This window comes from Ailuropoda melanoleuca, chromosome X (assembly GCF_002007445.2).
Source record: "Ailuropoda melanoleuca isolate Jingjing chromosome X, ASM200744v2, whole genome shotgun sequence".
Lineage (NCBI taxonomy): Eukaryota > Metazoa > Chordata > Mammalia > Carnivora > Ursidae > Ailuropoda > Ailuropoda melanoleuca.
This window is the reverse complement of record NC_048238.1, coordinates 37,224,114-37,246,353: the sequence shown is the minus strand read 5'-3', so window position 1 is coordinate 37,246,353 and position 22,240 is coordinate 37,224,114. Positions and strand designations below refer to the sequence as shown.

At 43.7% G+C, this 22,240-nt stretch overlaps 1 long non-coding RNA gene across 1 annotated transcript in view; it reads left to right on the top strand.

Moving 5' to 3' along the window:
* LOC117797465 overlaps window positions 1-16,654 on the top strand; it is a 97,448-nt gene extending 80,794 nt beyond the window's left edge. The window contains exon 4 of the long non-coding RNA XR_004622469.1: window positions 16,595-16,654. This is a non-coding gene — a long non-coding RNA (uncharacterized LOC117797465). The remainder of the gene's footprint in view (window positions 1-16,594) is intronic.
* Window positions 16,655-22,240: the final 5,586 nt, after the last annotated feature.

Sequence of the window (22,240 nt, the reverse complement as noted above, 5' to 3'; positions counted from 1 at the left end):
GGCTTTCTGAAGCTCCGGGTTTGGATCCAGATGCCTCAGGACGAGGCAAATTGTCCCCTCACTGTGCTCCTCTTCTCCGGGGAGGCTTTGTTGTGTGGAAATGAAGGAAGAGCACCCATGTGAGAACAAAAGCTCTCCGTTCAACGCTTGCTGTAGCAAGGGAGTCCGCCACCATCCCTTGTGTTCTGGCAGACACTCAAAGGCAGGCAGAGAGGTGGGAAAGCTCTGTCTTGGAAGAAGAGGGAGGCTGCAGGTGTGTCGTGATCGGAGGTTGCTGCCATGGGCAAGCAAGAGGTGGCAGACTAGAAGCGGGGCGTCTTACGTCCTGGTGAGGGGTGCGTGCTTGTCTCTCTCCCCTGGGTCCTAACTTGGAAGCGGGGACAGGAACTAGGGAAACTGCCAGTGATTTAGTCGTCTGGGCCTTTTCGGGCCAATAATTACAGGAGTTACTGTTCGGCCTCCTGGATGATTGCTGGAGACAGCAGTCTGACACTTCCAGGTCTGACTTCTAGCCCGTAGGCTGGCTTTCTGGACCGGTCGCGGCATATGGTGTGTTGGTTTCCTGCCCTGGTCGCTGTACATTATGGGGGGGGAGTTCAGTGTTTCTGTTTGGCCTGACCATTGTCTGTTTTCCGTTCAGTCTCACAGGGGCGACGTCCAAGACTTCCTATCTCTCGGTGTGAATGACGTTCTCTGATAGTTTTCCAGACACTGTGCATGTGCTTCCAGAAGCAGTTTCTTCAGGAGACCCCATAGTGGCTGCTGGGCTGTTTTGCTAAAATCCCTCTTCGGGGGTGGAGTGGAGGAGGACTGAGTCCGCTAGATGCCCTCCGGTGTCAGGACTCTCCTTTCTGGGAATTGTTCTCTCCTGAAGGGGCCACCTTTCCCAAGGTTATGCCTTTTTCCCCAGGGGCAGCCGATAGCCAGTGACTGGTCAGGGCAGGGGGCATCGAGGCCTGGCCTCCTCAGCCCAGCTTGGGGCAACTCTGAAGGACCCTTCCGGCTGCAGGGCTCCCATGACACTCCCCCGAGACCTTGGGTGGGATGGCTCACCTTCTCCCTCTGCCCAGTTCTGCTTCCCTTTCTTCCCCGAGTGCCCCTCTTCAGAGCACTTCAGGATAATCTTCCCCTTCGAGAATCTCCAACTCAGTCTGCCTCCCCGGGGATATTACCTATAACAATCCCTCTTTAAATTCTCCTGATTTGAGTGTGCCATCTGTTTCCTGCTGGGACCATGACTGACACAGGATATTACATTTATTATTTATTCCGTTAAATGCAGGTTTATGATTCACAGCAGGACTCTTTTTATTGTTACTGTTTTTTCACATAGATTCTGGTTTGTTGCATTTACACACACACCCACACCACACTTTCTCTGTCCCTCCTCTTATAATTCCCAATGTATATAAATCTAGGATTCAGAACTTAACAGAAATGAGGTACTGCACAGAGAAGGGACAGATGCAGCGTGTTTTGGTTTGGACTTGCTGGAGGATTATCAGAGGCAGCTGGGTGCCCTGATTAGGGTATGGAAATCACAAAACAGCTCATTTGTTGCTATGCTGTACACCTTTTGTACTATGCCTGACATAAATGCTCTGTGAGAACAGGCACCCAGAATCCGTGCAGTTCAGATTATGGCAATTTTCACAAACATCGGCTTCTCCTGTTTCTTGAGCCAAGTTCAGCAGCCCCAAGACAATACCGTCACAGGGAAGAAAGCAGGATCACTACTCAGGTGGCAGTGGAAAATATGTCCACGTGCAACTTCCTTGTGCTCTGGAAAGTTCTTTTTCTGCAGAGTTTCTCTGAGAGGTAGATGTACAGCCCAGAGGGTTTTTTTTTTTTAAGGTTTTGTTTATTTTTGTGAGAGAGAGAGAGAAAGCATGTGCAAGTAGGGAGGAGAGGCAGAGAGAGAAGCAGGTACCCTGCTGAGCAGGGAGCCTGATGTGGGGCTCGATCCCAGGACCCTGGGATCATGACCTGAGCCGAAGGCAGATGCTTCACCGGCTGAGCCACCCAGGCACCCCAGCCCAGAGTTTTAAAGGATGGGCCTGGGAACCAGACTGCCTCCGTTCAATTCTTTCTTTTGCCATTTACCTGCTCTGTGGCCTTGGGCAAGTACTTAACCTCTCTGTGCCTGTTTTCTCGTTGTCAAATGTAGAGGACACTGATAATATCTGATCACAAGTAGTTGTGCTTGGGGCGCCTGGGTGGCTCAGATGGTTAAGCGTCTGCCTTCAGCTCAGGTCATGATCCCAGGGTCCTGGGATTGAGCCCCGTGTCAGGCTCCCTGCTCGGTGGGGAGCCTGTTTCTCCCTCTCTCTCTGCTGTTCCCCCTGCTTGTGCTCTCTTGCTCTCTCTGTCAAATAAATAAAATCTTAAAAAAAAATAGTTGGGGTGCCTGAGTGGCGCAATCGTTAAGCGTCTGCCTTTGGCTCAGGGCGTGATCCTGGCGTTCTGGGATCGAGTCCCACGTCAGGCTCCTTTGCTAGGAGCCTGCTTCTTCCTCTCCCACTCCCCCTGCTTGTGTTCCCTCTCTGGCTGGCTGTCTCTGTCAAATAAATAAATAAAATCTTAAAAAAAAAATAGTTGTGCTGAAGGAACAATTTAATCAAGATGAAGAATTTAGGCTTGTGCCGGGCAGGTAGTAAGCATCATATGACTACCATCTCCTCTTCCTTGTGTTCCACGTAGAATTTAAGTATACCTGTGTGCTTAGATCTGTTCATATTTTCCTGTTTATTTTTTTCTTTAAGGAAAGAAATCACAGAGGAAGAAAAATAAAAGGACTTTCCAACACTAATATCACGATAGCCTTCACCTATATCTTCCTCTAGCACATTTCTTTTAAATAATAAAAAACGTGTTCTGGCAAAAAAATAAGAAAGTTTAAGGACAAGAAATAATATACTTCATTTTCTCTCAGTCTATCAGACCAGGTTTTAATATTCATAACATATAAAGAGTACTATAAATCAATAAAAAAGACAAAGCACCCAATAGACATATGGGCAAAGCATATATACGGGCAGTTTACAGAAGAAATATGAATAACCCAATAAACATATGAAAAGATATGTAACCTTACCAGTAATGCAAAAGTGCAAATTAAAACTAAGTTCCCTTGCCATCTGTTATTTTGGCAATAATGACAAATGAGCAAACAAGATGCCTTTATTCCTAATGAACACTCCCCCCCGCAACCTGGCTTTGCTGCGCCCTGCCGCTAGTATTTTGGAAGCTATTCGTCTTCTATCCATGCTAGTGTCTGCTATTAAGTTGAAATTTTTTTTGGGTTATGAACTAATGTTTTTCTGTCAACATTTAAAATTTCAGTATCTGTAACCTCCCTCCCCCCATCTTTCATTTTCTGCCTTTACTTGCTCTGCATCTTTTTGCTGAATTAATTGTTGCCCTAGAAGACGGAGCAGTGTGATTCTCCCAGGTAATTTCTTCAACTATGTCCATTCTGCTACCCAGCCCATTTATTCGTATTGCCATAAATCATGTGTTCAATTTCTGAGAACTGCTTTCATCTTTTTCATAGCACTCTGTTTTGCTTTTCTGGGTTGGTTTTTCTCTTGAATCTCATGAGCTGTGGCTGCCATTTGGGACTTTGGATTTTATGATACGCCTTTATGTTTCAGATGAACTGTCCTTTTTCTTTCAACCACTTGAGCAGGTTTCTCTTACCTGCAATCAAAATAGTGCCTAACCAGGACAGGAACATTCTTGAGAATGCTCAAGTGGGAGAGATCCCATCTAGTTCATTGAATCAGCAAAGGCTTTATGCTTCCATTTTTGATGTTTACTTTCACTGATGGCTTTGATATAAACTACCAAGAATGGGTAAAGTGTGCCTGGTTGAAAAAAAGCAGGCCAGTGAAACGTTTAAGAAACACTATGATTTGGGGCACCTGGGTGCCTCAGTCGGTTGGGCGTCTGCGTTCGGCTCAGGTCATGATCCCAGGGTCCTGGGATCGAGTCCAGCATCAGGCTCCCTGCTTAGCGGGGAGTCTGCTTCTCCCTTAACCTCTCCCCCTGCGGTGCTCTGTCTCTGTCTCTCAGATAAATAAATTAAAAAAAAAAAAGCGATACCATTTGGCTGGGTCCCAGCATAGAGGGGCCAGCGGGAAAGCTGGAAAGGTGTTCTGGAGACCTCCTATGGAGGGCCTCTATTTCCAGGGAGATGGCTTTGCAACTAGTCTGACATTGAGGAGATTTTCAAAGGGTTTGAATAAAAGCATGGCATAATGGAAGATGTCGTTCAGAAGGATTAATATGGTGACGGTATGCAGAACAGATTGGAATGGTGGCTAGGAGCAGGACAAGTGGAGGAGACTACCGAATTAACTCAAAGTGTAATGAAGGTTGGAACGTGTGAAAGTGGAACTATTTCACACCCTAGGCAGGATTGGGGTATAGTTGTATTTTTATGTTCTAAGGCTCATGCATTCATAGATAATAGCGATAAAATGCAGACTGGCCGACAAAGTAACTCTTGCTGAATTAAAAACAAGCTCACTCTTTACCCCCCCAATATTAATTGAACAGTTTCTCCTAATATTTCAACCAATGACATTGACAACATGTGTGAGATTAGTATTGCATCCTTTGATAAGGTCTTTGGAGAACTCAGCTTTAGAAATGTGTTTCTGAAAATGAATTCCTAATGTTTCCTCTAGAGTCCTCAGCTAAACAGTCTCTCTCTTACTTTTAGCATGTTTCAGGATAATTGTATTGATCTGGTTCCTTGAGTAGTTTCGGGGAATATCTGCACTCAGAGGCTTTTCTTAACTTCAGCAACCCAGGGGAATGGAGGCTTGCCCCGCCCAACAAAGCCAGTAAGCTCAAGAATGCTGGCGTGAGAATAGGATAAAGGAATTTCGTTTGCCTTGTAATAACACATCTAACCAAATTGGCTTACCCCCCTGGGAACTACATATCAGTCCTGTAAGAGCTGGAAGTGAGGATGGGGACAATACTTAGATTTTCTGAGTACAGTGGATTCCATGCTATGCTGTCCAGATCTATCTTCTCGTCCTTCCAGGACTTAAGTCCTGATCCCCCTACTTCTGGGAGTGCTGTCAGCCCTCTCTGGGAATTGCCTTTGGTTGAAAACACCACCTTGCTAGGGGGACCTGGCTGGCTCAGTTGGTAGAACATGCGACTCTTGATCTTGGGGTGGTGAGTTCAAGTCCCACATTGGGCATAGAGTTTACTTAAAGATAAAGTGCTTGCTCAAGGTCACTTTTTTGGGGTTTGGGTGGGTAGACTGCATCCCGTGGATGGTCTGTTTAGGGGTACAGAGGGCCCAGTTCATCAGCCCAACTTGGGATAACTCTGAAAGGCCATTCCAACTTCAGAGCTTCTCATGGAATAGGCTGAGACCTTTTGTTGAGTTACCTCTTACTGGGTGTAACAAATTAACATAAATTTAAGGGCTTAACACAATACAGATTTGCTATCTTACGGTTTTGGAGGTCAGAAGTCTGAAATGTCAGTTTCTAAGAATATGAACATTCAGGAAAATGTTGAAAGAATTATGAAAACCAACAAAAAAGTAAATGAAACAAAGAATATGACGGGAAACCTCAATCTTTTACAAAGCTCGTTTCTTCTGCATTTTACATTTTCTCTTTTTTTTTCTTTTTAAAGATTTTATTTACTTATTTGACAGAGAGAGAGAGACAGCCAGCGAGAGAAGGAACACAAGCAGGGGGAGTGGGAGAGGAAGAAGCAGGCTCTCAGCGGAGGAGCCTGATGTGGGGCTCGATCCCAGGACTCCAGGATCACGCCCTGAGCCAAAGGCAGACGCTTAACGACTGAGCCACCCAGGTGCCCCATGCATTTTACATTCTCAATAGCAAGATTCAAAATGAGACATTTCATTTCCCAATGTCTTAATGTCTGTTTTCACTCCAGGGTTTTAGTGAAAAGAGTAAATTATATGATAAGATAAAAGCAGTATATAAAAACTGAATAATACTGCAATTTTCCTGGTCCGTTCTATGTATATGGTATTAGACAAGGTGCCTCTAAGTGAAAGAATAACAGGAGTAATGAGTTGCCATTCTATGGAATTCAGTAAAGCCTTAAAAAAATTTTTTTAATGATTTATTAAGTAATCTCTATACCCAGCATGGGGCTTGTACTCAGGACCCCGAGATCAAGAGTTGTACGTTCTTCTGACAGAGCCAGCCAGGCTCCCCTAGTAAAGGCTTTTGTACATGCTTCCCAGAAGAGGAGAAAGTGAGTGACTCATTTGACTGTATAACACATCCATGTGCAAATCGCATGCTTTGCGAGGCGCCTGGCTGGCTCAGTTGGTCGAGTGTATGACTCTTAATCTCGGGCTTGTAGGTTCAAGCCCCACATTGTATGTAGAGATCACTTAAAAAAAATCATGTGCTTTCTGGCTCCTTCTTTTGGAGTTAATTTAAGGAGGACCTAATTAAGTTACCGAGTACTATGTCATTAAAAATACTTTCTTGTTTTTAAGATTTTACTTACTTGAGAGAGGGATCGAGAGAGCGCGTGAGTGCAAGCCCGCAAGTGGGGGGAGCAGAGGGAGAGGGAGAAGCAGACTCCCTGCTGAGCAGGGAGCTGGATGTGGGGCTCGATATGGGGCTCGATCCCAGGATTTGGGATCATGATCTGAACCAAAGGCAGACGCTAAACTGTTGGAGCCACCCAGGTGCCCCTGAAACTGCTGTCTGATGACATAAACACTGATGTGACTTTTAGCATATAACTTGGATTGGAGTGACTTTGCTAGAGTAAATCTGCTGGTGTTCATTTACTTAACTAGGTGAACCAGGTTTCTCAATTCTTACATCTATAAACAATACACATTCACTGTAACTTTTTCAGATCCCAGGTACATTATTTAGTTCATCTCATGAAAGGCTCATTTTGTGTACAGGTCTGGTATACTATCTGAAGATTGCAGTAAAGAGCCACCCCTGTGCTAGACAATTCTGTTTGTTTTTCTTTTCCTTACCTGTTAGAAAAGAAGGCACGGCTTGGGTTGTATTTCTGCTACGTCTGGGCCACAGGATTGCTGGGGACCTGTTCACTAGTTATCGAAAAGAAGTGGCAGAGAGTCCTTTTATTACATTCTTCAGACAACACGGCATTAGCCCCATTACTTCAAGATTACTTGGCAAGATACTTTCAATACAAGGCCACAGTGTTTGCTGTATCATTAGGAATCTCTAAGGCACCAATAAAAATTTAGTAATGCGTGTATTTCCTTGATAGATTTTTAGTGTCTGATATTCTTAGCATCTTCAATTATACATTTTCTAGGCAAATAGTCTTTAAACATACTATCTTTAATAACCAGCCCTACATTAACAGATTCTATTTATCGAAGTTGGGAGTTGGGATTTTCCAAGACTTTACTTAACTTCTCCTTTTTGTTATACTTCAGACAAATGAGACAGAAATGTACCCATTGTGTTCATTGCACTTGTTAATATCTTAATACTGTTAAAACCGGAAAAAAAAAACAGTGAGAAGTGCCTTGCTGTTAGAGTAAATTTTAATTTCGAGAAAATCTTCCAATCATTGCAAAGAAAGTGTTAGAGTTAAGTTGATGGTGAACTAGACTGTTTGATTTTAAGTGCCCCCGAGAGACTGAAGAAGAGAGAAGGGAAAAAAATAATCATGCCACATTTGACTCCAGAAAATAAGCAGCTTCATCATACATCAGTGCCTAAAATATGAGTGAACATTAGAATTGCAAATGAGTTGGGGGAGGCAAGAACTCTGTCTTCTTTTACATGATTTTGTTTTGCATTAGGCTAGGGGATTTTTTTCCTATTACAAACTAAGAATGAATTCCCAACTTCCAGCAATGGCATGGACAAGAATTACCCCCTTGCAAGTTGCAATAATGAAATGGATGCTTTGTTGAAGATCTGCCTCTTTCTTTTTAAATCCTATAAGTGGAATCTAAGGAAATTGAGTAATCAGAAGAATAAATAACATTCATGGCAGAGAAATATCTTAACCACAAACACATGCTGAATTCCCAAAGCATGATGCTTTGTGTATAAAGATGCTCAGGTTCTGGAGTCCTTGGGTTTTACATTCAGATGAGGAGCCAGATCCTGCTGGGTTAATGATCAAGTCTTGGGGTGCTGACCTATGGGGTTTGATTTTAAGTGCTCCTTAGAGAATGAACAGTCATCTGTAACTCCCTACTTCATGCTGCTTCCCAAGTGCTGATGCTTGCTTTTTATTTTATTTTTTAAAAATTTTATTTTACGGATTGAGTTATTCATTTGAGAGAGAGAGAGCGCGAGTGAGCGGGGGGAGGGGCAGAGGGAGAGGGAGAGAGAGAATCCTCATGCAGACTCCCCACTGAGTATGAAGCCCGATGTGGGGCTCGATCCCAGGACCCCGAGATCATGACCGGAGCCCAATTCAAGAGCTGCCCATTTAAACGACTGAGCCACCCAGGCACCCCTATAATTTTTATTTTTAAGTCATCTCTACACCCAGCGTAGGGCTCGAACTCACAAATCTGAGATCAAGAGTTGCATGCTCCACCAACTGAGCCAGCCGGGCGCCCCTGATTCTTGCTTTTTAAACAGAAACTAAATGGGGATTTCTACCTTTATTATTTCTGTGTTTTGGGATTTGTTTTCCTCTACCTTTGTTTTGAATGCAAGCATGATGTACTTTCTCCTCTGTCCAGACAGAGACCACATGGGAGTTAGGCAGAGGCAAATCTGAGTGTAGAACCCGGCTCTTCCAAATGTGTGACCTCAGGCAAGTTACTAGGATTTAGGGCTTGGATTTGGAGCTTTATTACCATTTACAAAAGATGTAATGTTTTTACTCACCGTCAATATATCAGCTTTGTAAGTCCTAGAAGAGCTCTTGCCTTTTTTTTTTTTTTGTAACACAGTTGTGCACATACAAGGACTTAGGAAAGTGAGATATGTATGTCAATAATTAGACCCTCTTTACATGGATGAATAAAGCAGCCCAAGGTCAATGTGGGAAACCTGGCATCTGTCCCTGGACTCTGGTCACTCAACTTTAACTGCTTCATGGCAGGATGAACCCACATGCTATAGAATCCAGGGTTATCTCTCTTGTGATTTTTACCTTGAGTAAATCTTGATGACAGTGAGAGATGAAAACGGATGGTACCTAATGACAAGCTTAAGGCGAAATTCCATGAAAATATAAATGTGCTGTGTCTGTATATGTGAGTGTCCACTGGGCAGTGGGGAGAGAAGAAATGTGAGACCCAACTTTGCATTCAGAAGGAGAACCACTGAGTTGTGAATACGGACCTGGGCAGAAACTCCCGGGCACTTGTCTCAGGGTGGATGTGACTCTTCTCGTCTGTGAAGACCCTGTGTTAACCTTGTTGGAGGAAATAACCTTACCAGGGGATGCCAAGTTTCATTAAAACCCATGGCCACCACCTTCCAGTCAATCCAGACTCATAACTGGACTCCTGCCATATTACGCTCAGTAAGGGACAAATTCAAAGGCAGAGTGGGGAAGATAGTTTAAACATCGGTAAAACAGCAAGCTTCCTGCTAAATTTTACCCATGATAGTCTGGGAAGTCTGTATGAGAATGAGTTCGAAAGGTACGAGACCAGAGAAGGTGAAAGGTAGCATTGGCTACCTCTCCCTATTAATAAATAGTTTTTGCTTCATTCGGAAACTCAACAGTCTGGACAGTCCAGACAGATTTGGTTCCATGTATTACCGGAAATGGCTGGGATGGTTGACTAAGATCTCACACAGGAGTGACCTCTAAGGTTGAGATGCCAGAAGTAGCCTGAAGGAACTCAAGAACTCAGAAAAATGAGAACGTTGGTGTGAATTTATTGGGTGTGTCCATTCCCCTACTTCTCCCACTGTATCCGCCGGCAAGATGAAAATGACCTCCTCCCTTCTCAAGGCACTGAGGAATGCATGGCAATGGGACTTAAACCCTTCATCAGAGCTGCCTTCTTTAGATTTGCAGTGATGGTGGGAGAGGCTCCCTTTGAGTTGGACTTCCTCATTTCACCGGGAAGGATGGAAACGCAGAATGGTAAAGGCCAAGGGGAGACACTGAACCACTAGAGACAAAATGGGTCCAATTACTGTTAGGAACAGCGGAGCTGGAGTGGCAATGAGGACGTTTTGTTGTGTAGGGAACTCTGGGGATGGCTCATGGATTTCTGCGTCTCTAACTGAAAAAAGTTACCAGTCCATTGTCACAGTTCGGCTTCCTCAGGACCAAATTCTGAGGCAAGATGTGCGCTGTGAAATTTTACTGAGGACTGCTGCTGGGATTGACACCCATGGGGGAGAGAAGGAAGCAGGATTAGGCGGAGGGAAAGGCTGAGTTGTGACATGGTCACAACAGAGGCTACGACTAATCCTACGGCGAGCTCCGAAGCTCATTCTGTGGAGCTGCAGACGGTTCTGATTTGGGGCAACGTTGCCTGGACTTCATGCCTCTGCAGTGGCCAGTCATCAGATCCAGACTGTTCTTCAAAGAGGACCTGATCTTTGGCAAGGCTCTTCTTTCTTCAGGCCCAGACAAGCCTCAAGGAGGGAGTCAGTTGAGAACGGTTGGCTGTCAGCCCTCAACAATGAGGGGGAATGAGTGCTTCGGTCTTAAAAGAAGGGGATGGATTTCTGAGGGGTGCCCTAGAGTACCCACAACACCTACCGAAGTAGTGTAGGATCTGTATGATTCGGGGCTGGGATATCTAGGTCGAGTAAAGAGGCCTGACTTAAATAATAACAATGAGGATCATTGCTTCTGGCCCCGTCCTCAGACCTGAGCCAGGTCACAGAAACAGAGCACCTTGAATAAACAGGTATTGGGTCCCCTGGAAGGAGGATCCCTGTGACATTGTCCTAAGCGTATGCTACAAATATGCCTCAGAACTTTCCTCCAGGGGACGTGGAGCCATTTGTCAGAGTGCTCACGGACTGGGGAATGGGAAAGAGAGTCTCATTAAGGATTGCCCATTAGAGGCTCATGTCATCCTGGAATTGTCAGATGTTGCTGTAGCTTACCAATCAGATGATAGCCAGAGGTTAGGTGACGAATGGAGTTTCAAGCTGAGACTGTGGTTATTTCCCAAGTTCTGGAATTATGGCTGGGATAGATATTCTCAGCATCTGGCAGAATCCCTACTTTGACTCCCATATTCATAGCGTTAACTGCCATTATGGTAGGCATGGCCAAGTGAAAACTCCTGGGACTTTCCCCCCCTACCAGGAGAATAAACCCAAAGCAGGGCAACTGTAAATATTGGTGTCACCATGAAAATTTTGAAAGATGGTGGGAAGGATGATTCCTATCACATCCTCACTTAATTTGACTGTTTGTCTTAGGCAGAGGCCATCTGAATCTTGGAGAAGAGTTGCAGAGAATCACACAGTTAATTGGGGGTTGGCTCATTTCATCAATGGCTCCATATGTGATCTCTTCCCCAGACTAGTCAACACAGTGCTTGGAATCTCCCTGGTCAGTAGAAGCTTCTTCCTGACCTCTGAGGAATAAACCCCACCTTCCCCTCTTTACTTCTCGGAGTACCCAACATTTTGGTAACTTAATTCCGTGTATGAAATCTCTCTTCTTGAAACACCTAAGGTAGTGTTGGCAGGTTGAATTCCCTGGGAATCAAGATAAAAGACAGATGAGCATGCAGGGTATTTCTCACGTGCAGGGAGAGGATGAAAGCAGGCTTGGGCAGAGGGAGAAGTTGGCTTGCAATGCAGTCTCACCTGATTTCCCAGTCAACCCCACATGGAGCTCTGAACTTGGGGTGGTCCTTCAGAGTTGTCCTAAGATGCGGTGTGAGTGTACAGGGCCATTATACTCCTATGTGGGGCAGTTACTGGATGGGTAGCAGGGAAAATCTTGGGTAGGGGACTCTTTCTAGCTGAACCAATGCCCAAAGGGGCTCTGAAAGCAGCAGGCTATCTACCATCGGTAGTCTCAGTAGCTGGAGACATCCTTTGGTTTTCAGATGGGGTGTGGATTACACCCAAATGGCAACCTCCACTAGAAATGAGCAGCGAAAGGAAGGAGGGTGTTAGGATGAAGGAGACAGAACAGATGATGATGTGATGCCCCATCTTATGGTCAGCTCCTCTTGGGTGACCAGGAGAGACTTGGCCAGCTTCTGCACTGGGCAGTCCCATGGCGGAAAGGGTATTTCTTCACTCAGATGGTTGGGTCTCTGTATTTCTCTTCTGTGCCAGCTCACATTATGCATAGCCAGAGAATAAAAAGAGCAGTATTTATGCCCACACTTGTTACACATTTACTATAAGCTATATGATTGCATTAAGTGTTCTCTGTGTTACGGAAACTGTTTCAGAGGGAAAGCTTCCAAAACAGCTCGTTTATGGCTACAACGAACGTCTCCTTTTCAATTGCACCTGTCAAAACAGCCTGTCCCACATCCTCTCTCCCTGACCCTCACTCTTCAGCTTTGCAGGAGAAGAAATGAGAGCTAATGAGAGAGAGAGAGTGAGCAGAGAAACGGAGTTCAGAAAAACCGTTGAAGAGATGCCTTGAAGACTTCTTGGAAGCGAGCTTGACCATTTTGCACCCTTTCTTAAAAATGCATGGAGATGATCCAATTAGTTAGAGAGCCGAATTTTTCTCCCCCCTGCACGTGTAAGATGAACAGTGAGAAACCCATGGCTAGTGTCTTCAGAGCTGAATATCATGCGCATTCCTCGAAAAGAAGGAGATAATATTATGGATGATGGGGGAGGTAAGGGCGTGAGGAATTTATCAGGAATGTTGCGACAGATTTCAGTGATGCAGTGAGGGAAATTTACGAACAAGTGACTGGTAGAAAGAAAAACTCAGAATGAAGAATGATATCACATTTGCGGGTGCCTGAGCTGACAGGGGAATGGAGGAAGAAAAATAGCACATGTGTGAGTCTGTTCTGAGACGTGCTGTCTCAGAACAGGAGCACCAGGTGATGCTGGCTGCTCCTGGAACATCATTCCAGGGCGTCACGTGGGATCGCCTCTCCCACCCTCTCTCCCCGCCGCCCCACCAGGTACCTTTGAAATTTGTTCTGAGCAATGACTTTGTTGTGCCTTCTTTTCCTGGTCACTGTATTTTGAAGCCTACAGCATCTCGCACGAGCCTGCGTGTTTGGCTGTATTCTGTTAACACTTAATGATTATTTTGAAAACGTGAATCCTCTTAAGAGTGGAAACGTGACATCTCATGTTTTGTGGGGAGTACCTACGTGCGATACATGCCTTCCTTACCTGTTGGAGAGCAAGGGGCATGCACCTGAGATGAGGAATATTCAGAGGAAGGGTGTCAAAAAAAGGAAGAGTCCTGTCGGTGGTCCCAAAAGATCCACACTTCGCTATTTTGGCAATGCAGCTGCAGGCCATGGGAAGATGGCATGGTAGAGTCAGTGTTATGAGTTCAAATCCCACCCCGGACTGAACTGGTTCAGTTAAATGTTGCAGTATTTTTTGTAGAAAGAGAGAGCATGAGCAGGGGGAGAGGGAGAGGGAGAAGCAGACTCCCTGCTGAGCCAGGAGCCAGACGGGGAATCGATCCCAGGACCCTGGATCATGACCTGAGCCAAAGGTAGACGCTTAACCATCTGAGCCACCCCAGTTCCCCTAAATGTTGCAGTATTTTTAACCTTAAAGAACAAGTTGAAAGTTAAGATATTTATGACCATTTAACTATAAATCATAAGTTAAAAGATGTTTCAAGTAGAAAATATCTTTCCCTCAGTTGCACCACACTAATGGGGCAACTGCTTTCATTGTTCTGTGCCCCTTCCAATATTTGTTCTCAGGTACATTTTAAATGATTTTGTAGTTATAGATTATTTTATATTCTGATTTTTTCATGGAAAAATAATTTTTTCATGTTATGTAGTCTTAATAATTATAATTTTTCATGGATTTCTGTGCCAAGGTTTACTCAATTATATTTCTTTTTTTTGAAAAATATTTTATTTATTTATTTTTATGTATATAGAGAGAGCACAAGCAGGGGAAGGAGCAGAGGGAGAGGGTCAGGCAGACTCCCTGCTTAGCGTGGAGCCCGACACAGGGTTTGATCCCATGACCCTGAGATCATGACCTCAGCTGAAATCAAGAGTCGGACACTCAACTGACTGAGCCACCCAAGTGCTCCTACTCAATTAATTGTGTTTCTATAGGGCAGTGGTGCTGGTTTGTAATTTTTGCACTACAGAGCAGACTCAAATTTGAGAAGAAGGCCTGCTTAGTCAAAGGGTTATGAATGTTTAGGCAGCTTTTGAGATATTGCTAGATTGCTTTCCAAAGTGTTTGTGGCAATTTAAAATGCACCAAACATTTCCACCTCACTTGCCAGCCTTGGGTGTCAACATTTTAAGTGGTTCTATTATTTTCATGGTGTAAAGTGTGACTTTACTGTTTACTGTGTATTTCTTTGAGGATCGGCAAGGTTGAATAGGTTGCCCTGCACCAAGTTTGAACTTATCTCAAAATAAAAAGTGGAAACAATATGTGTAACAAATTTATGATTCATTCCAGGGAGAGTATCAAGATTTCTGTATACCTTTATCCTCATGCACCAACTGGAAACTTCTTGCCACTTTGTTTTTTTATCATTTTTTGTCTGTCTGTCTTTCTTTCTTTCTTCTTCTTCTTCTTCTTCTTCTTCTTCTTCTTTTTTTCTTAGAATTTATTTATTAGAGAGAGAGAGTACAAGCGGGAAGAGGGAGGGCAGAGGCAGAGAGAGAAGCGGACTCCCCACTGGGCAGGGAGACTGATAGCTTGATTCCAGGACTGTGGGATCATGACCTGAGCCGAATGCAGACCTTAACCAACTGAGCCACCCAGGCTCCCCTCTCTGTCTCTATTTCTAAGTAGAATTTTTCCTGAACCATTTGAGAGCATGCTCAATACATTCTTCTCCTTTCGCCATTAACAATATTGTATTATATTCCCCAATTTTGATAATTACACCATCGTTATGCAAAAAAGTTCTTATTCTTAGGAAATACATTTAAGTTTCATCTAATCTCCAATTCATATTCCAGTTTTACAAATTATTTCAATAATAACTTGGAGAATCAAATGTCTTTACTGCCCAGGGACCCATCTGTGGTTATGCATGCACTTAGCTCTTGTGTTTCTTTTGGAACATTTCTCAGCATTACTTGTCTTTCATGACACTGGCATTTTCAGAGTACAAGGCAATTATTTTGCAGAATATCCAGCAGTGAGCAGGTGAACGTTTAACAGATGTCTGTCTGGAAAAGTCCTGCTGTGTAGCCTTTGCCGATTTCCATGGTGTCAATACTCCCACCATGGCTAACATCAAGCTACCAACGTGATGTTGCTGAATGTGCCATTGGAAAGAACCGTGCATGGTCAGCTCGCAGAGCTGTGTGCGTGAACCAACTCCAGCACATTCGTGAATGTCCCTCTGTTAGGGTTTGCTTCTTGTTTTCCCACCAGTAGAACAGGTTTGCATGTCTGTCAGGAATACCAAGGAAGTAAATAACTACGTTCTTCAGAGGACGCCATGTCAGGAGGCATGTGATGTAGATACATCCTACCTGTATTTTAAGCCTTGGAGTAAGAAAGAAATTGTGTGTCTAGGTCTATGTCTATGTCTATATATACATATATATGTGTGTGTGTGTGTGTATATATATATGTACACATATATATGAATATATGAAATGAATGGAAGTGGGGATAAAGGGATGTTGTGGTTGAAGCAGAGGAAGTCCATTTCCCAGTGTCCCCTTATTCCCCACATTGTGGCCCTGAGAGGGCTCTGAGTTGAACAGCTCACTATCCTAAATGGAGGATGAGGGTTTATTTTCAAAGGCTGTGGCATTCTAATTACTCCTGAAGGTTGTGCAGTGTTTTAGGAAGGATTGGTTCACTTATTAATATCATGCCTGTTCAGTGTTTCAACCTAAAGGTACCAGCATGACACATTTTCATATATATATATATATATATATACATTTTTTTTTTAAGTAAGCTCTACCCCCATTGTGGGCTCCAACTCTTGACCCCAAGATCAGGAAATGTGTGCTGTACTGACTGGGAGCCCAGTGTGGGGCTTGAACTCTGAACCTTGAGATCAGGACCTGAGCTGAGATTAAGAGTTGGACGCTCACCTGACTGAGCCACCTAGGTGCCCCAAATATATTTTTAATTAAAGAGATTTGCAAATCAGAGTTTAGTTTCTCCTAATTTAATGATCTTGTTCTTATTTCTGCAATAGTGATAGACTTAGTTTAGCTCTGTAACAATAAATGTCCCGTAATTTGCTGGCATCTGTCACCTGTGAAAGAAGAAAGATGCTACTTTCCTGGATCCCTGGGTTTGTATGGGAAGGGACATTAAAATTCCAGATCAGACTGTTCCCAAGGGGAGAGAGACTAGCCTAGGTCACCAAAGAATAAATGCAGGACTGTCACCCCATACTCTCTCAGCCTCCTCTTCCTCAAGTTGGAAATCTTTGTTTTAATGAAACTTTATTTAGCATCAGGTATATTATTTATTTATTTTTAAAAAGATTTTACTTCTTTATTTGACAGAGAGAGAGGGGGAGCGAGAAGCAGAGGGAGAAGCACACTCCCCGCTGAGCAGAGAGCCCGATGCGGGATTTGATCCCAGGACCTCGGGATCGTGATCTGAGCCAACGGCAGACGCTTCACCCACTGAGCCACCCAGGCGCCCACACCAGGTATTTATAAACAGTTATCTTATTATTATTATTATTTTTTTAAGTAAGCTCTGCACCCAACGTGGGGCTTGAACTCACAACCCCCAGATCAAGAGTCACGTGCTCTACGGAGTAAGCCAGTCAGGAGCCCTGTCAGGTTGGAAATCTTGATCTTAGTGGGCTCGGAGCAAGTGATAGCACTTCTTCAGCGCTTACCTGTGGAAATCTGTCTGTCCCCCAGATCCACACGTGTTACCTTCTTCAGGTATCCATGATTCTTCTGTGTTTTCAAGACTTTTATCGAGAAAACAGCCAATGGGCAAAAAGTAATGATTGTATGAAATATCCCATTTTGAGGGTAGCTCAGTTTATGGATGCTGAACTATTAGGTGAAATACAGTGATTAGATCTTTAAAAAATTATCTTACATTTTACTCTCATAATCATATATTTATACTTCGGTGGACTGGTAGGATTTCAGTATTATAAATCTCATAGAGTAGAGTTTCCTTTCAGGTTATAGATTATTTATATATTTAGAAACAAATACTGAGATGTTAATGATAAATCTGAACGAACAACATGCCTTTTTAATATTATGGGCATTGTTCAGGGATGCCAGAAGTGACGTTGGTGTGGGTGTTTGGTTATTCTGCCTTTCAAAGATTGAGACAGAAACAGAAGAGGAAATTTTGGCTCAGTACCAAGGTTAAAGCCAACTTTCCACTGTCCCTAGCAGTCTGCCACAGCTCCAGCCTTTCAGAAAGGTTTTTTGAAATTACCACCTTTGAAATGCGCTTTGGCTGAGAACACCGCCAAGGCCCTTGGCAGAGCCGAAGCCTCTCTGGTCCCCAGTCACAGTGCTGGTGTGCTAGGCTTCGTCTCCCCTTGTTGCTGTTGACAAAATTTCATCTCCCCTTCCCTGCTGGGAGAATACGCACTTTCCCCAGTGCCTCCTCTTTGCTCTCTATTTTAGGTGTGTTCATCACACATTCACTTTGTTGTTTTTTTTGAGATTTTATTTTTAAGTAGTCTCTACACCCAGCGTGGGGCTTGAACTTACAACCCTGAGATCACGAGTCACACACTCCACAGACTGAGCCCGCCAGGTGTCCCCACACATTCACTTTTTATTTTTATTTATTTATTTAAAAAGATTGATTTATTTATTTGAGAGAGGACACGGACAGGGTGAGGCTGGCTGGCAGAGGGAGATAGAGACGCAGACTCCCTGCTGAGTGCGGAGTCCGGCACGAGTCTCAGTCCCATGACCCTGAGATCATGACCTGAGCCGAGATCAAGAGTCATATGCCTAACTGATTGAGCCACCCAGGTGCCCCTACACATTCACTTTTTAGATGGAGTCCAAAAAGTAAAGAAGCTATCAGTAGAACCAAGGAAGGCATCAGATCGGTTTGACAACTCTTCTGGGTCCCATTTTGAAGGAATGGGTAGCTTGAGGTAGAAATAGAAGACGTGGAAACTCTGGCCATTGTGCTTGTCACATAGTTTTTCAAAGTACCTTGCGGCCATAAAAGAAAACAAAAGCAAAAACCAAGAGGAAGAGCTACAGTAATCCTATACTCTCTGTGAAGGCAGAGGCCCTGATACTGGTTTCTTTTATTTAGTGCTGGACATGCTAGTATGTAGATAATTACATGTGAAGTTAAACTAGACTTCAGCAATCCAATCCCCCAGGCGTAGCCAAAGATCTCTTCTGGCCTAAATAGAATTAGGGAAGGGATGCCCCATGCTTTTCATGTTTTCCCTCGTCCATGTCCTCTTACTGTGATGTTTTGGTGACTTATCATTAATTCTTCCAACAAATATGTATTGTCTTCTCTATAGCACTTACCATAATGATGAACAAGATAAATGTTATCCTTGCTTCAGCGTCTAGCTGTAGTTCAAGTCCTGATAAACCTAACTTTGCTCTTTGGCCTAGATCGAACAACCTCTGCCCTGTGCAGAGGGCAAATCCAATGCTCTGTGAGATTTTCCAGGAAATGGTATTGCTCACAGTTTGCAAATCCTCTTCTGTTTTTTTTCAAAGAATCCAAGTTCCTTGGGATATAGACCCCAAGATTAAGGTTCTATTCATTTAAAATACATCTAAGTAAGATTGTGAAATAATCAGCCTAATTTTCGCCTGTACAAAACCAAGTAATTCTGGGGGAATTATTTCTGAGGTTCGCCCACTTTTCCCTGACACCATACATTCATTACAAACACAGGAAGAAAAAAATGTCACCATTAGCTCCAGGCAAAGAACAAACTGGGTTATTATAGATTTTTACAACTTTCCCGGGTCTGTAAGTCTGTGGTTTTTTGGAATTGTATGTTATTGGTAGATTGATCATGCATGCAGAAGGATATATTTGCAAAAATATGTCACTGGTTTGCCTTTCCTGTAGCAATCAGAAACATCTACAGAAGAATTCTGTAGGTAAAATGTAATGCTCTTCTGGTATGCATATTTTGTCTCCTTTGCTCCTTCGATGATTTCTAGTGAAAATCCATTTTCAGTGAACTGTAATTTTTCGAGGCCACGATGCACATTAGAGGGACTATTTTTGAAAAGAGCTCTTTTGAATTAGTTAGGGCCCCAAGAGGAAACAGCTGATGCTCTTGAATTAGGATGATTTAAGGAGGGATCAATAAGGGTACTATTTATAAAGATGTGGGTATTATATAGGGGAACCATAAAAGATACTTCAGGAACCAAAGACTTTAGTGCTGGTACCTATAAAGATGTTACTACTGCTTGGCCTGAAGGGAGATGAGAAAGTCCTTACTGGGACCCGGAAAGTGAGAGTTTTGTAGAGATGGTTGCTTTTGGTTGAGGAAGCCATCCAGCTCGAGGCAAATTGGCAGGGAGGGAGATACGGAAAGAAATACCCTGGCTTCTCTTAATTTTCTCTCTGATCTTCTGGCAGAGGTCTTCCTGAGCCAAACCCAGTGGACAGTAAAGGACAAGGAAGACATTGATAGAGTTTATAGAAATCAGGCTTTCAAGGCAGAGAGCAGGATGGAGAGCAGATTTGGAAGGACAGAGGGAAGCTATCCCGGGGCACCTTCCCTATTAGTTAGAAACCTCTTCAATGTAGGGTGCAGCTCAAGATTACAAAGTCATCTAATTGCTTGAGCCAGACCTCCAACTTTGTAGCTTTAGGTATGCCTCTGCTGAGCCCCCTGTTTAGCACCAGGCTCAAGCTGGTGTGAATAAAATAGACAAAAATTCCTACACTCATTGAGCCTATATCCCATTGGCGGCCATTTCTATTAGGAGTTGTTTAGTTGCAAGACAAAGTCGCTGAAGTCAAAAATTTAAAAACAATTGCTTATAAGAAATCCCTCTCCATTATAAATCTGTCAGGCAACTGCTGTTTGAGTTCTTTATTATACCTCTCTTCTTTTCTCTCTCTCAGTATCTCTGTCTCTATCCCCGTACCTATTTCCACCAGGAAAAAAAAAACAAAAACCTCTTCTTCTTTACTTTGTATCAGGCAGGCTTCCTTTTAAGTCTCGCTCTTTGTACTTACGCATGTTTTCGATGTGCGTGTACCTTGGTATCTACTGTTTCCTATAATTTTAAAGAAAGATTTATTTATTTATTATTTGAGGGGGGGCAGAGGGAGAGGGAGAAGGGGAGAATCTCAAGCAGGCTCCCCACTGAACGAGGAGCCTGATGTAGGGCTCAGTCCCACGATCCTGAGATCATAAGCTGAACTGAAATCAAGAGTCAGATGCTTAACTGACTGAGCCACGCAGGCGCTGCTCCTGTAATTTAAATGAAAGTACTCTCTCTAGTGGTGGTCATCATCTTCCGGTCTATATTACCTCACCCTAAAAATGGCTGTTCATGTGACGGATGATCTTCTGTGTCATATCTGTTCACCCATTTGTTCATTCTTGAAAAATTCATGAGAATATTGAGTACCTTTTTATATCAGAGGTCAAAAGAAAATCCCCCTGCAGTGATGCACATTTCATTCACTCAGATAGGTATCGGGACTGGAGCAGTCTGGGCATATGACAAAGATAGGCTGTTGGAAGAAGTAGCTAGCAGGTGGAATGAACCCAAGCCAGAGTTCAGAGTCCTGTCCTATCTCCGTTTGAAGCACAGTGTCCAAGAGATGGGGGCACAGACCAGCCCGTCTGCAGAGTAGTTGAGAAATGGTGGAGGGACTGTTAATCTGGAAGAGAGTCTAGGTCCTACAAGGACAGGAACTGCACCTCAGATTGTTCTGCATACAACGAACACTCACGGAGGGGGATAGAACTGCTTCCTGCCCTCAAGTGGTTTTACTCATTTACAAAGGTAGAAGAGGCAGTTCTTGATGGTTTCAATTCCCCCCTCCCATTTTGGGGTTTCCCACTTCATCCATTTGCTCTGCATTTTCTTTTCTTCTTCTTCTTTTTTTTTTTTAAAAGATTTTATTTATTTATTCGACAGAGATAGAGACAGCCAGGGAGAGAGGGAACACAAGCAGGGGGAGTGGGAGAGGAAGAAGCAGTCATAGTGGAGGAGCCTGATGTGGGGCTCGATCCCATAACGCCGGGATCACGCCCTGAGCTGAAGGCAGACGCTTCACCGACTGAGCCACCCAGGCGCTCTCTCTGCATTTTCTTAACATTTACACATACCGAACACTTCCATTCTATTTTGAAATAACAGATTAATATGCTATCTTTTCCAAGCAGCACTTCGTTTCCTTATTTATTTCACAAGGTGTAACTGGTTACATATACATACATAATATCTGTATGTGTGCTCACATGTTTTGATAGAGACTGAGAAAGTACAGGGGCACTGTGTGCCTTAATTGATCTACTGTGCTCTTAGGTTTTGGGCAGGTGGGGGGTTACAGTTGTGCTCTGTTCCTTCATTGTTTTTCTTGCTTCTGGTTTTGAGTAACAGCCCTGGCCTAAACTTCCTACTTGACTTGACATTTGAAAAGAGTTCCGTGCATCTGATATGGCTCGGCATCCAGTGTGTTGCCTTAGATTTTCAGAGGAGCGTGTGGATGAAAGCATGCCCTTTGGATTGACTTTCCCTGGGGTGCATGGGCACAGGTACGACAATACTTCACTCTAGATTAGGTTTCGTAAATTTGTAGCGTGTGTAGAATTTCCTCTAGACCTTGTTAGAAACGCAGAAGTGTAGATGATACCTCTTCAGACAGTGGTCCAAAAGAGCATGGATTTATTCGTTTCCTAAGTCTGCTTTCACAAAGTATCACAAACGGGTTGGCTTAAACTACAGAAATTTATTGTCTCACTGTTCTAGGAGCTAGAAATCTGAGATGGATGTATTGGCAGGGCCATGCTCCCGCTGAGGGTACTGGTGAAGGATGTGTTCCAGATCTCTCTTAACCTCTGGTACTTCCTTGGTTTGTGGCAGGATAACTAGAGTCTATATACACGGTGTTCTCCCTGGGAGAGTGTCTGTGTCCACATCCCACCCCCTTGTTTTTAACGATTTATTTATTTATTTATTTGACAGAGAGAGAGAGCA